Below are 14,518 nucleotides of genomic sequence, written 5' to 3'. Positions count from 1 at the left end.
ATCGTATTTCGTTATCTGTTAAGCTACAGAAAAAATCAAAACCACTACAAACAACTACAAACGATTTCCTACAAGGTACACTAGTCAAATTGATTGTAGGTGAAATTGGGGTGGGGGCGATTTTTTCAACCTATCGTATTTTGTTGTCTGTTGAACTACAAACAAATTTAAATCCACTACAAACAACTACAAACAAAGTCCTACAATGTGCACTGGTTAAAGTATTTATTTGTAAAAGTGGGGGGCTAACTTCACAGAGCTCACAAACGCGACTATAGACAAAAGATCTGTTTGGCAAGGAAAACTAAAACAATGTTTCCACGGCAAGTGATTCGCTCTTCCATTCGTAATTTACTCTCTCATTCGTCATTGGCGCCCCAATTACGAACCGAATCCCGTAATTCGTCCCACAAAATTTTGATAGCGAATCACTTCATTCGTAGGTGGTTCAGATCCAATCAACATGCGAATCAAGAACAAATCGTTGTCTTCTCTAATTTTTATCGATAACGGCTGTCAAATTACATAGACCACACATATCCCCAAATAGCTAGATTCGTTAAAACTCGTTTCGTTTAGCTAATTAACCACTGCAAATTTTTTCTCCACCGTTGAAATGCACAATTAACAGCACATTAAACATTAAACAAAAGCAAAGAACAAGAAGCAGAGATGCAAAGTGAATCACGAATGTGTCGTGTTAACAGGTTGATTCGCCGTTCATAATTGAGAGAGCGAACCACGTGGTTCGGTTGTTGTGGAAACGCCGTTTAAGACTACATTGGGAGAAAAAACGCATTGTAATATTAAGAAAAATGTTATGAATTCACGGAGGGAATAACGCATCGTAAAAATTAATATTTTTTATTTGACTATCGCTTTAAAATGTTTGTATTTAAAAATAATACTTTCATACCACGCGCGTGTGCTGTAGTGTTGATTCAAATTAAACATTTGAAAGCACATTTACATGTCTGGCTGTAACTGAGTGCGCAAAGCTGCTTGCCACAATTTTAAATTAAAAATTTTTTTTCTCTCAGTGTATTTTCCTATTAATTTTATTTGAATTTTTTAATTTTTAATCTAACTTTAATTTAGACGGTTAGTCACTCATTATTGCCGATTGCTAGTATTCGATAAATTTTGGTTGTAGTTACTATCGCCTTTATTGTTTTACCGCTGCAGTAGGTAACCAGCTTTTTACATGCCCAGACTATGAAATTTAAAAATAGAATTATTACGTCCGTAAAATGCACTGCACAACTGCACATCTGGAGGCCAAGCCCTTTCATTTGGCACTTCATTTTTGAAAATCGGGAGAACGGTGTAAATATCATAATTTGAAACGCAGGTGGCAACCCTATTCAAAAAATATATACTTATATACTCTAGAGACCAAGCCCTTTCATTTGACACCTCATTTTTGTCGAACGATTCCATATCGATTCTTTTGGCATTCGATACCGATATTTTTTACTCGATAGTTTTAAAACGATATTTTTTGGAATCGAGTACCAGAATCCTAGTATCGTATCGAATGTCATAAACTCAAATTAGTCAGCTTTCAGACACGTCAAGTCTTGCTTTCAAGTCTGCTCCATGATACAAAAAAGAAGGTAGTTTCATTGTCGTATTTCGGACGCAATATTAACTACCTGACAATTAAGCAGGTTGTGACATTTCATGCTACCATACCTAATCCCCAAATATTATTTGTTTGTAAAAAAAAAAGAATTACAAAATAAACAGAAAGTGTATCTTTATTGCGAGCAGTCAGGAAAAATTATTTATTATTAAATGTGTATTTATTATAAAGCCAACCATCGCAAAAGGATTTGGACACAATAATGTCGATATGCTTCGCAAACGTTAGTTTGGAGTCAAATTAACTACCAAGTAAGTTTTTAATTTGTTGTGTATCTTCTAAGAAGATCGGATTTGTTCTTCACGTTGATAAAGGATTTAGCGTATTTACTTTCTGTACATCTAGATTACACTTACAGCCGTCTTAGTTGAATGCCTATTCCTACTCTGGCACCATGGCCGATCTTAGAGCCGTCAGTATACCAGATGCGACTATCTTTTCGGAGTTTAGGTATTCATTTACTACGTTTATACACACGCATTATTTGCAAATAACAATTTGCAAAATGGTAAACTTTGCCGTATAAACGCTGAGTTCTTAGGTGAATTTTCCTTTTTGATGGTCATCTTATTGCCTTTTTGTAATCAAGACGTTGCCATTTTAACTTTATTTTTCTTTTCGGTGGTCATATTATTGCCTTTTTCTAATCAGGCAATATTAAAAAAGAATTTTTCACCATCGAATAAACAGTGAGTTAGGTATTTGCAAATTATCTTTATTTGCAAATAGCTTACGTATAAACATAGTAATTGTCAATGGTTCCTATTTTACTTACATACATAAATCTACTTTCCGATGTTTACAGTTTTTGAAATGCTTGGAGAAAACTAACTCGATTTTTATCAAAATGAATGGCCATTTGCTTAGTATTGATCAAAATTATATATTTACAACTTTCTAGTCAATACCAAAGCAATATTAGATAAAAAAATCTAAAATGTTAATTTTTTGGAGAACCTTTTTTTAGAATAAGATACTTGAACATAAAAATAGAGTGCAGAAAATATCTGCAGAAATGTTAAGAAAATTACAACCTAGATTAATGTTTGTTTCGTGTCATTTAAATTTGTTTATTTCGTTTAAAATAAAATGGCCAAATAAAAAAATAATTATTTATTACCGTCTAAAGCTTTTTAATAAATAAAGTTGCAAAACTGGTTTTTTTTATTTCCTCATCTCTATAGATTGATATTCTTCAAAGGATCTTTAAATGCTTAATAAAAACTTTCAAATTTGCTTATCGATCGTATCAACTTGGCATTTTTTATATGTACATTTTACTCTTCTATTAAATCCCAAATAATTCATACACACAAAATATGTTAGCGTTTGGCCGAGCTTCTCCTCTGATTTGTTGCGTGCGCCTTGATGTTGTGCCACAAAGGGCGTTTTTATGAGAAGCTGGTTTTCATGGCAGAAATACGCTCGGAGGTTTCTAATCACTTTTTCAGATATTCCGTTTTTTGTATTTTGGTATCGATATTTGCAATATCGAGTCTTTTTATTCCGATATTAATGTAGTACCCGATATTTTTCCAGCGATACTTTAAATGAGTACCATATCGCTGCCATTTATAGCTACATATACCCTGTAGGGAAACCGCGGACTAGTGAATCAAATTTCTAGTTCCGTACTAGGTCTTTATCGCCAAAAAGGAACTAGTCCGATAGGAACTAGATCCCCACCAGTCGAAAATCGGCGAAAAGTGGTGAATTTAAAAGACTAATTTTTTCAGTTTTTTTGACTAGAAATCTATATCTAAAGTGACAAATTTAGAAATGGTTCATAACTATAGAAAAAGGTATGCAGAACGAACTAGATCTTATTTGTCGAATTTAGAACCAGTTCGGAACTATCGAATAAGGGATGCAGCTGGGGGCTTGTTTACTTTACATAGATATGTGTTCAGCAGCTTTTTCGTTCAAATACGCTTCTATTCTGTGCTTCGCATATGCTTTTTCATAGCTTGGTAACACAAAACTAAAATTTGTGTTAACATTTCAACATCTTGGGAGAGTCTGGAATCTAAGAAATAACAGCGATCACCTCTGCAAACTCAGCTACAGCTAAAAGTATGTAAACGTACATTTCTTACAATCATTCAAACAAAGTTAATTTCAAATTGAAAACACATTTCTTCCAAAATAACCTAAAATCGCAAACACGGAAGAACCAAAAAGATTGAAAAATCATGATACTTTTTTCTTTCGTCTGTCGATTTTAGAACTGGATCGGAACTATAGAATTTAGGACTAGTTCGGAACTATCGAAAAAGGGATGCAGCGGGGGGCAATTGACACTTCCTAGGACATCACCATGTTAAATTCGCCAGTTGCTTGCATGCAAAAGAGATTTATCGCGAACCAGTACTGGGTCTAAATGTACTAGAAGCGCACCAGTTCAGAACTAGAGATTTTCCCCACAGGGTATGAACGCACGCTGTTTGATCCACCAATACATAGGCGTACGAACAACAGCGGCAATTTTTTCTACCTAAGTGTGCTTTTACACAGTTCAAGTATTGAATTCAATTCTGCTCGCACATGGAAGAGAGGGGGTGAGAAGAAAAGGGACGAGTACACATGCGTCTGTACCGTCAAGTCGTTTCAACTTTCTTGCTTTGCTTTTGGCATTTTCGTTGCTTCCCATTTAAAGAACCAAAGACTTGAATTCAACAGAATTGAAACGTGTAAAAGCAAATAAAAAACACAAAAGAGAATGAGCAAGAATTGCTTTCAAGTACTTGAATCATGTAAATCAGGTGTAACATTCGCGAACGCGAACGATCTGGACTTGTTTTATGCTTCTCGTTCGGGAAAGAGAATCAATCGAGAATATTTGATACGTTCACGCTCGCGTTCGTGTACGAAGGCATCGTGCAGTTTCATAAGTAAAGTAACTCTTCTTCTTACCGTTTTTCCTGGCAGGCTGTAGGTGTGTTTTTGGTTAGTGGATCGGTGTTTTTGGTTAAATTTGTTAGTGTATTTTGAATAAATTGTTATAGAAATGGAAGAAATTGTAATAGAAATTAAAGAAATTGTAAAAGATAAGAGCAAATGCCAAAAAACAGGTGATCTCAGCTGTAGGCATTTTTTGGCAATCAGCTGATAGTGTTTTTACTTAGGTCGGTGTTATGCAGAAATTTTGTTTGGCAAACTGCGTGCAATTGTTGTTGCAGCAAACTCGGAGAGAGCGAGTTTGGCGACTCTCACAGCAAACTAATTTTGTTTGGTCAAACTGCAGCAAATTCGGTGTTGTCATATACAAAAATTTTAAATTTTGCGCGTTATGTACATCTGAAATTCTCATTTCGTGTTGGCAATAGCCATGAAAACCATAATGAACGTGCAACCCTGTGCCAAACTCGACATAACCACCTGCGAGCAAAGTAAGCAGCCGCCATTTAATTTGGCAAACAAAAGTTTGTCTGCATAACACCGACCGAACCCTGGTCAGAAGTAATAAAACAAGGTTATTCCACTATTATTGCCGTTTCGCTAAACTCATTAGCATCCACGGGGGCTGTTTGTTTATTTTTCTGTTTCAACAATAAATACATAAATATTAAAATTGCAAATATTAACATTTGACAGAAATGATTAAAGCAACATACAGGTATGACGTGCAAATGAGCAATTAAACTTTTTTAACACCGTACTTAAACATATATCTACTTTAACATATTTAATGAAAATTTTAATTCTACTTCGGTACCATCTGTTGTGGTAGTTTTGTTAACACTGATAATTATTTAAATTCGTTATAAACATAAAATGTATGCAGCAGCAATGTGATCGGTGTCTTCTTGTTGATTGTGTTTTCTGTTTTTTGCAGTATTTTTAGGCTCTCCAATGTATGCCTAGCCTCTTCCCTTTTTTCTTGTCTATTATTTTTGTGTTTGCAAAGTCAGCTGTGTGCCCACTAGTAGTTATGTGTTGTTATAATTTCTGTTTTAAGCTGTTCAATGGTCTTTTTATAGCCAATTACAGGCTAGTTATCCCTACAGATCTGTAGCATGTTGGTTTTACTGCGATATCGTAGACACATTACTGTTACTACGTTTATACGTAAGCTATTTGCAAATAAAAATAATTTGCAAATACCCAACTCACTGTATATTCGATGGTGAAAAATTATTTTTTAATATTCAGCCCTGTTCTGCAATCCGATTCGAATCGGAGTCGGATTTGTTTCCGATTGTTGGTGTTCTGCATTCCGACAATCGGAAATTATTTCCGATTCCGCCTTGTTCTACATTTCGATCCAATTCGAATCGGAATTCTATCGGAATTTTGATGTTCTGCATTCCGATTATCGGAAATTTTTTATCGGAAATGTTCCGATCAGCTAAAAGCCAGTGGAATAGAAAATAATCAAAACGAAAAACAAAAATATAACTGTTAACGGTCAAAGGAAAAATTTTATAGTCAGCAAACAGCAAAGAATGTAAGTAAAGAATATAAAAGTGGTAATTATTAAAATTAAAATTATTAAAATGCAGGGGAAAGCACAAGACGGCGGAACAAAGCAAAAATATGTTGGATTTCATGGAAGTAAATCCAGACATAGCCAAAGGCTTCTTCAAAGGAGACAAAGTGGCTCTTGAGGAAAAGTGGCGCCAACTAACGGAGTCGTTGAATAGCCAAGGACCACCAATAAAAAACACAAATGAGTGGAAGAAAGTAAAATATTATTGTGATTATAAGGATTTCACTAATATTTAGATTTTTTGCAACTAGACCTGGACTGAGTGGAAAAGTGAAGTGAGGAAGAAATTGGCACACAACAGAAGAGAGGCCGTAGCTACCGGAGGCGGCCCATTTAAAAAGTACACATTTTCGGAGGCGTAGGAAACAGTAGCAAGAATTTCCGGACTGTAACCTGTTGTAGAAGGCATATCAATGTCCACTTCTTTTGGAACTGGGGAGGAGGCAGTATCCGCGCCCAATTTAAGCGATGATGACTTGCCTACCACATCTGCAAGAGCCCGTGAGGAGGAAACCAATCCGTCTCCGACCCCAAGGAGGCACAGAAATAATCCCTCACCACAGGTAAATTACAAAATAAAATATGAGTACTTACATATGTATATATGTGTATATGTTTATGTATGTATGTATATATTATACCTTTTGTATATCACTGTGGAACAAATTCAGGTTAGCAAAAGTTAGGTCGATTCTGAGAGTGAGGGGTGAAAATAGAGGCTAAATTAGAAAACCCGTATCGCAGCGTTTGTTTATGTTAGTTCGAATTTTTTTTTAATCGACCTTCGAACTTTGCAGTTAAATGCCGATTTTCAGCATATTGTTTATATGGTTTTTTGGCTACAACTCGTCGACTAATTGATATTTTTTCAATCTGTTAAAGCCAAATTATTGCTAGCGACCTGTGCAACAATTTAAATTTAAAAAAAAATTGATTTAGAAAATTTTTGTAGTGCTTATGAAGCAAAATGTATTGTGCTTATGAATGCAAAAATCGTTGGACCATGTAGTCTATTTGTGGTATATTGGAGTACTTACAAAAGTGTTCCTCTGTCATGCTGTAGCGGACCAACTCGTGTCTCTGCACCAGCTTATTGTTTGTTACCCGATAACTGCTCGTGTTTCAACGAAATGTGATTGAAGTTGAGCATTTGAAAGCACATTTGCATGTCTGGCTGTAGGTGGACGTGTAGAGATGCTCGCTGTTAGTTGTGAGTAGGGATGTGAAAATAACCTTTAGTTCGATACTTATACTTGGAAGTATTTTTCTGAAAAGGCATCGATACCAAGCCGATACCAACCAAAAAGTATCGAGTATGTACTTTTATTTACTCATTTTCCGCCAGCTAGCTTGCTACTTTTACTCAAAAATTTTAGGTTGACCGTTTATGGTTTTGGATTTCCATTACCTTCCTCAACGCTAAAAAAAGGGTACATCAAGCCAAATCAGTGAAAAACATTAGATGAGCTAAAGTGTATTTAACTACTTACTTATTCTTTGATGTATTTATTTCATGCACTTTCATGTGCTTGTGTAAGTTTGATGTGTTTCCACAAAATCTGACCTTCTTTAGGCACATTTTACATGAAGCTTCTGAGGAGTTAGATTTTGTGAAATATCTCCACACTTCGGAGGATGGCGCCATTTCACAAATATGTTGTATGTAAAATACTTTGGTTAATACGTACTAAATTAGTTTTTCTGCGGACTGTTTCTACAAGCTTAACTTTCAGTTGAAGCAACGCCACCAAGATAATGAAATTCAAATGAAATGAGGTATAGCAAACCACAATAGCAACGGTAAATTTTGTTTGCTCTGTTGCTCAAATGGCTTTGAGTTGATCGAATATTGTGCTCTCACTTATTGCTCTACCTCTCTCAATCGTGGCTCTACCTTATATTTTGGCATTCGTACTTTTGCTTTACAAGCGATGGGAGTTTATGTATGAGTACTTTTTGCCGATACCAAGTACTTTTATCCGATACCTACTTATAGTATTTGGTAAAAGTATCGATGCCAAAAGTACTTGGTTTCAAGATGAAAGTATCGAGTACCTACTTGTATTTACTTGTATCGTAACATCCATGTGAGCTCCCAGCATGTTGGGGTTCGAATGCCATCAGAGGCAACATGAAATTTTTAATTTTTGTCTTGGTTTTTATTAATTTCAAAAAAGGATCTGAGAAGTGAAGAACAAAAGCGTGTACAAACGAAATAATATACCAACAATGCCATTGTTAATATGTTGGAGTAGTTTTTTGCTACTCTGCTGTAATGCAGGGATGGAATATGTATATGGTCCTGCCCTAGGACATCGCAATGTTAATTGGACCATATTTTTTATATGAATTGTGGTTAATTTTGGAGTATTCCTTGGTCCTTAGGGAGTACTCTTTTCACGCATGCATGGAGTAGTCGCGATTTTTGCAGGGTAGCTTACTGAGCGCTCTGTGACCACCAGTGTTGCCGTTTTAGCCCTTTGGTGGCTAGATTTAGCTACCACATACTTTTTTTGGCCGCATAAATTTAAAATTGCCCATAGCCCTTTTTTTAGCCCTTTGGAGAATTTATTTATACTTGGCATGAAAATGTTGTATATGCTTAATTTGATCTCTTTTTTCATTTATGTAAGAGATGAGTTTTTAAACTAAGAAGACTCATATATATACATATATGTATTGTATGTTCTTTACGTTTTTATACATACATACTGTAAAAGTGTTAGGGCTGTTAACTTATCTCTTAAGGATCTATCTATAGTTTAAAATATATAAGTGTATGGCCCTTAATATGCTTAATTTGTTAAATGGCCCATCAAGTCGATTGACCGTGTACTTATGTATGTTCTTGTGGTGTGATTGTACCAGCTGCTGGTGCGACTTCAAAAACTATTTGAAAATTTATGATTGTACCAGCATGCTGGTGTCGTGAGCGGTAAAAAGTGTGTTGGCGAAAATTTCTTGCACTATATGAGTCAAAGCCGTGTTTGTGGAAAATTAAGTTCTCGATATTGCAGATGTGAATTAAAAAAAAAAAACAATGTTTGACAAAATGGTAGACAAATTATGAAATTTCGGCTCTAATCATTTCCATCTTTCCTCGACCTCATTTCTAAAGAAATAAATATTGTACCAGCATGCTGGTAAGTTATATGCTTCGAGCCTGATGGTACAATCAACAATTGATGGAGCCGAGCAAGCTGGTGTCGTATATTTCCCCTTTTATACAAAAAGGTTTTTGGTTGAATAAAATATTTGTTTTTTTTCCAGAGTTCATTGTTTTTCTATACCATTACTAATTGATAATGTTTTCGTGTATACTTATATATGTATATGCAAGTAAAAAATTTTAGCTACCATTTTTAGCCACAATGACTTTTTTTAGCTCTTTTTTTAGCCCTTTTTTTAAAGGAATTTGGCTACCACTAAAAATAATTCGCGGCAACACTGGTGACCACACGCGTGTTTCACCCATATACGAACAGCGGAGCGATGATTTCCACGCACACACATGGTTGCCACAATTGGTAACTTTTTACCAAAATTGGTAACTTTTAAACGGTTTGGTAACTTGGTAACTATTGTTTCATTTTGATAGCTTTTGCAATTAAATATCTATTTGCATTACTAGAATGAAATGAATTATATTTTGCATGTGCGTAATTATAAAAACCCTTCGAGTTTTAATGGCAGCACTACTGACACTTCTACAAAATTACTTTGGTAAAATTAGAGTCATCTCATTTTCGAATACATACTGGAAATATTTGAATTACAGTGGCAGCACCAAGGGCTGCACTTCTAAAACAACTTTCGAATTTTTGCGATACATTTTTATTCTACCATCTCACATTTTTTGAAATCGTTTTAATTATTCCGGAAAAAAAAAAAATGTCGCGTGCTTTTTACTAGACCCACTGAATCCGAATCTGAGGTCCGTTTGACACGTACACAAAATTATGAAAAACCGAAAAAATATCAAAAAAAATTTGCAATTTTCGCAACTTACTCGAAATTTTGTACGAGTCAAATGAACGGTTAAAAGCACCCGCAATTTTTTTTTGTGTACCGTTGCCATTATTCCGTGAGTAGCAGGTCCAAATAACGGCACATTCTGAACGAAAAATTACATTGAAAATGGCACAACGCCGAAACCGGTTTGGCTCCAAACCAAATTTGACAAGGGATGATGGAAAATCGTTTCACATTGCCTACCCTGTCGGAAACACCAACAACGAAAATGATAATAACGGCACATGCAGTAATTAATTGATAGCAAAATATTTTCTAATAAAAAAAATATTATAATTGTCAATGACATTTTCAATCTTGATAATTTATCAAGAAAATAGATTTAAACTTCTGTGCTAGAACTGTGAGTTCTTGATAAATAATCAAAAATTAACAAATTATAAAAATATTGAATTTATTAAGCCACAGAAACTGGCTGTAGGTATACACACATTTGTTAAGAAATATAGTAGATTTATTCAGTATATTTTTTTCTCANTCACATTGCCTACCCTGTCGGAAACACCAACAACGAAAATGATAATAACGGCACATGCAGTAATTAATTGATAGCAAAATATTTTCTAATAAAAAAAATATTATAATTGTCAATGACATTTTCAATCTTGATAATTTATCAAGAAAATAGATTTAAACTTCTGTGCTAGAAATGTGAGTTCTTGATAAATAATCAAAAATTAACAAATTATAAAAATATTGAATTTATTAAGCCACAGAAACTGGCTGTAGGTATACACACATTTGTTAAGAAATATAGTAGATTTATTCAGTATATTTTTTTCTCAGTGAAGAAGTGAAGATTTTAGTAGTGCAGATTTGGTAACTTTTCTTAAGAGATATTGGTAGAAAAAAATGTTTGCGAGTGGCAACCATGCGAAGCATCAGTCAATCGTCAATTATCGTAAGACGCACGAAGACGATGANTTAAAAATATTGAATTTATTAAGTCACAGAAACTGGCTGTAGGTATACACACATTTGTTAAGAAATATAGTAGATTTATTCAGTATATTTTTTTCTCAGTGAAGAAGTGCAGATTTTGGTAGTGCAGAGTTGGTAACTTTTGGTAACTTTTCTTAGGAGATATTGGTAGAAAAAAATGTTGTCGAGTGGCAACCATGCGCACACAGTCTTATTCATTGAATNTTTGTGTTTGGAAAATCAAATAATAAAAATAGGTAAAAAAACTTTTTAAGTTAAACGGTTTTATGTTAAACATACATTGCAATGTTTAAGATAAATGTACTAAAAACCAAAAAATAATAAAATANCAGATTTTGGTAGTGCAGAGTTGGTAACTTTTGGTAACTTTTCTTAGGAGATATTGGTAGAAAAAAATGTTGTCGAGTGGCAACCATGCGCACACAGTCTTATTCATTGAATCGTTTTTATGCAATGGTCGGCATACTAGCGCATTCAAACGATTCAATAAGTGGGAATGTGTGCATTGCTCACCTGACGCTCTTCGTATGTGGAACACACAAACGCTCAGACAGCGCTTAGCATTATTTAGGGGTGGCTGACAAGCAGTGTTGCCAGAACTTTTCAGGGCGACCGGCTAGATTGGGCAAAAAAAACGGCTAAAAACGGCTAAAATGTTTCAACTAGAATAAAGTTTTTTTTAAATACATAAATTACAATTAGAAGGAGTAGTAAATCCATTGAATTTTTTTTTGGTTAATAAAGATTATTTATACGTAGCTAAAGCTGTACACCACTTTATTTTTGTTTGAAGTCATGTTTGTATTACTTAAATATAAAAACAGAGATAAATTACAAACTTATGGCGTTTTCTTTTCTATTAAACAATTTTGCCTTCTTATAAATATTGGATCATTTTCAGTAGGTTGCTTTTTGTCCCGCAAAATGGCTATATTAGCTGAAAGTATGACACTTTTGCTTAGTCGGAGGGCAATATTTTGAGAAATGAACACGTAAAGCTGTGAAAGCAGAAGGTAGTTTAATTTATTGGCATTCGTTGTTGTTGCCGACCACTTCACTTTTAACAAGTTTATGACATTTAACTAAAATGATGCCACCAGATTCACTAGCAGAAAAATTTTGGTTTCTTGAAAAAGTAAAAAAAAAAAAATTTGAAGTTAGTGAAGTTGGATGAAAATATTAAAAGCGTTGCGCGTTTCCAAACTGCCAGAATTCAGTACACCTGAGCAAACGTTTGAATATAAAGTTGTTTGCTTTTCCGAGGTAGGGTACGTAGTTTGATTACANCACCTGACGCTCTTCGTATGTGGAACACACAAACGCTCAGACAGCGCTTAGCATTATTTAGGGGTGGCTGACAAGCAGTGTTGCCAGAACTTTTCAGGGCGACCGGCTAGATTGGGCAAAAAAAACGGCTAAAAACGGCTAAAATGTTTCAACTAGAATAAAGTTTTTTTTAAATACATAAATTACAATTAGAAGGAGTAGTAAATCCATTGAATTTTTTTTTGGTTAATAAAGATTATTTATACGTAGCTAAAGCTGTACACCACTTTATTTTTGTTTGAAGTCATGTTTGTATTACTTAAATATAAAAACAGAGATAAATTACAAACTTATGGCGTTTTCTTTTCTATTAAACAATTTTGCCTTCTTATAAATATTGGATCATTTTCAGTAGGTTGCTTTTTGTCCCGCAAAATGGCTATATTAGCTGAAAGTATGACACTTTTGCTTAGTCGGAGGGCAATATTTTGAGAAATGAACACGTAAAGCTGTGAAAGCAGAAGGTAGTTTAATTTATTGGCATTCGTTGTTGTTGCCGACCACTTCACTTTTAACAAGTTTATGACATTTAACTAAAATGATGCCACCAGATTCACTAGCAGAAAAATTTTGGTTTCTTGAAAAAGTAAAAAAAAAAAAATTTGAAGTTAGTGAAGTTGGATGAAAATATTAAAAGCGTTGCGCGTTTCCAAACTGCCAGAATTCAGTACACCTGAGCAAACGTTTGAATATAAAGTTGTTTGCTTTTCCGAGGTAGGGTACGTAGTTTGATTACAAATTGCCGACGCAAAATATCTTTAAACCTCTGAAACATGTACCATTGGACAGGAAAGATGTCGAGTTAAAATGATGCCCTGCAAGTTGTAACGGTACCAATTTTTGGATTCTCGGAATTTTCTGGTAAAGATGTGGTGTTGCTTAATATATATACAAGAATTATACACATAAGATGAAAACTACTGCATTTTTATTTTATAAAATTTGAAAAGTACCATGTATTGTCTTCCCAGAGAGTTTTGCTCCACATCGAAATTCGTGCTATTTTATTTCCTAAGTGTAACGAATAAAACTTCACACTTAAATTTAAGACATTCATAACAAAAATTTTATGAAGAAAATCCCCGCTACGTTCTCCCAAATATAAACAGGGACGCAAAATTGAAGCAAGGTTTGCCTATTTTTTTTTAGTTTATTAAATATTTATTATTTTTTTATGAATATGTAGCTCATTACTAAACAAACAACATATACTACAAACAGATTTCACACTTGGTGTAAAAATTATGAAAATTCTGCAAAATTTCAGCAAAACTTGTAACTTTTTAATCTGCTAAAAACAAAAATCATTGAAATCGGCTCACTATCTGATTGTTTTTCAATTTTATATAACACAGTCCGACATGAAAATTTTCTCAGAGATAAGACTAGCCATTTCTAATAGATTTTGGAGCACTAAATTTTTAAAAATAAAAACTGGTATATTTGAATTTTAATAAAATAAGGCGAAGAGCACAATCGGCTAAAAACGGCTAATTTTTTTTTGCAAATCGGCTAACAAATCGGCTGCCGGCTAAACCGAATTTTTTCCGGCTGTTTGCTGTCGCAACCGGCTAATCTAGCCGGAAAACGGCTAAAATGGCAACACTGCTGACAAGCATGAATATGTTCCGCTCTCAAACCAAATCATGGTTGCCTCAACTAAGATTTGGTAACTATGACTAAACCATGTGTTGAAAGAAAGCTTATCTGTATTAGCAGAGCTTAATGACATCCTTTTATGAACCATACGTTAAGTTGAATGGAATTTGTAGAAATATGCTTCAAAAAAATATTTATTAGTATTTACCAACCCCTTCAACTAAATTAACGATTTTGTGCAACCTAGATGAATATTAGAAGCTTTAATATATTGCGTTATAATTACCAACCCATGGTAATAGTTCCCAATCCTTGGTCACAGTTCCCAAATATTGTCAAAATTCGGGAACTAAATATCTTTAGTTGTCGAAACTAATCCTTTTCTCAGTGGAGAGCGACGTCAAACGAGTTTACCGCGGCTTAGACAAAATTAATGCCACTTTAGAAAACATCCGCAGCGACATGAATAATCACCATAAAAAGTG

At 34.3% G+C, this 14,518-nt stretch overlaps 1 protein-coding gene and 1 long non-coding RNA gene across 10 annotated transcripts in view; one reads left to right on the top strand and one right to left on the bottom strand.

Moving 5' to 3' along the window:
• LOC108376620 (uncharacterized) overlaps window positions 1–3,175 on the bottom strand; it is a 16,472-nt gene extending 13,297 nt beyond the window's left edge. Inside the window, exon 1 of the long non-coding RNA XR_001849270.1 lies at window positions 3,069–3,175. This is a non-coding gene — a long non-coding RNA (uncharacterized LOC108376620). The remainder of the gene's footprint in view (window positions 1–3,068) is intronic.
• Window positions 1–14,518, top strand: part of ey (eyeless) — a 405,615-nt gene that overhangs the window by 312,154 nt on the left and 78,943 nt on the right. The gene's annotated exons all lie outside the window — the stretch shown is intronic.

The sequence above is a fragment of the Rhagoletis zephyria genome, unplaced genomic scaffold (assembly GCF_001687245.7).
Source record: "Rhagoletis zephyria isolate East Lansing unplaced genomic scaffold, Rhagoletis_zephyria_1.1 Rzeph_scaffold_00100, whole genome shotgun sequence".
NCBI classification, from domain to species: Eukaryota; Metazoa; Arthropoda; class Insecta; order Diptera; family Tephritidae; genus Rhagoletis; species Rhagoletis zephyria.
Note: the sequence above shows the minus strand (reverse complement) of the source record. Positions and strands in the feature narration are given on the sequence as shown.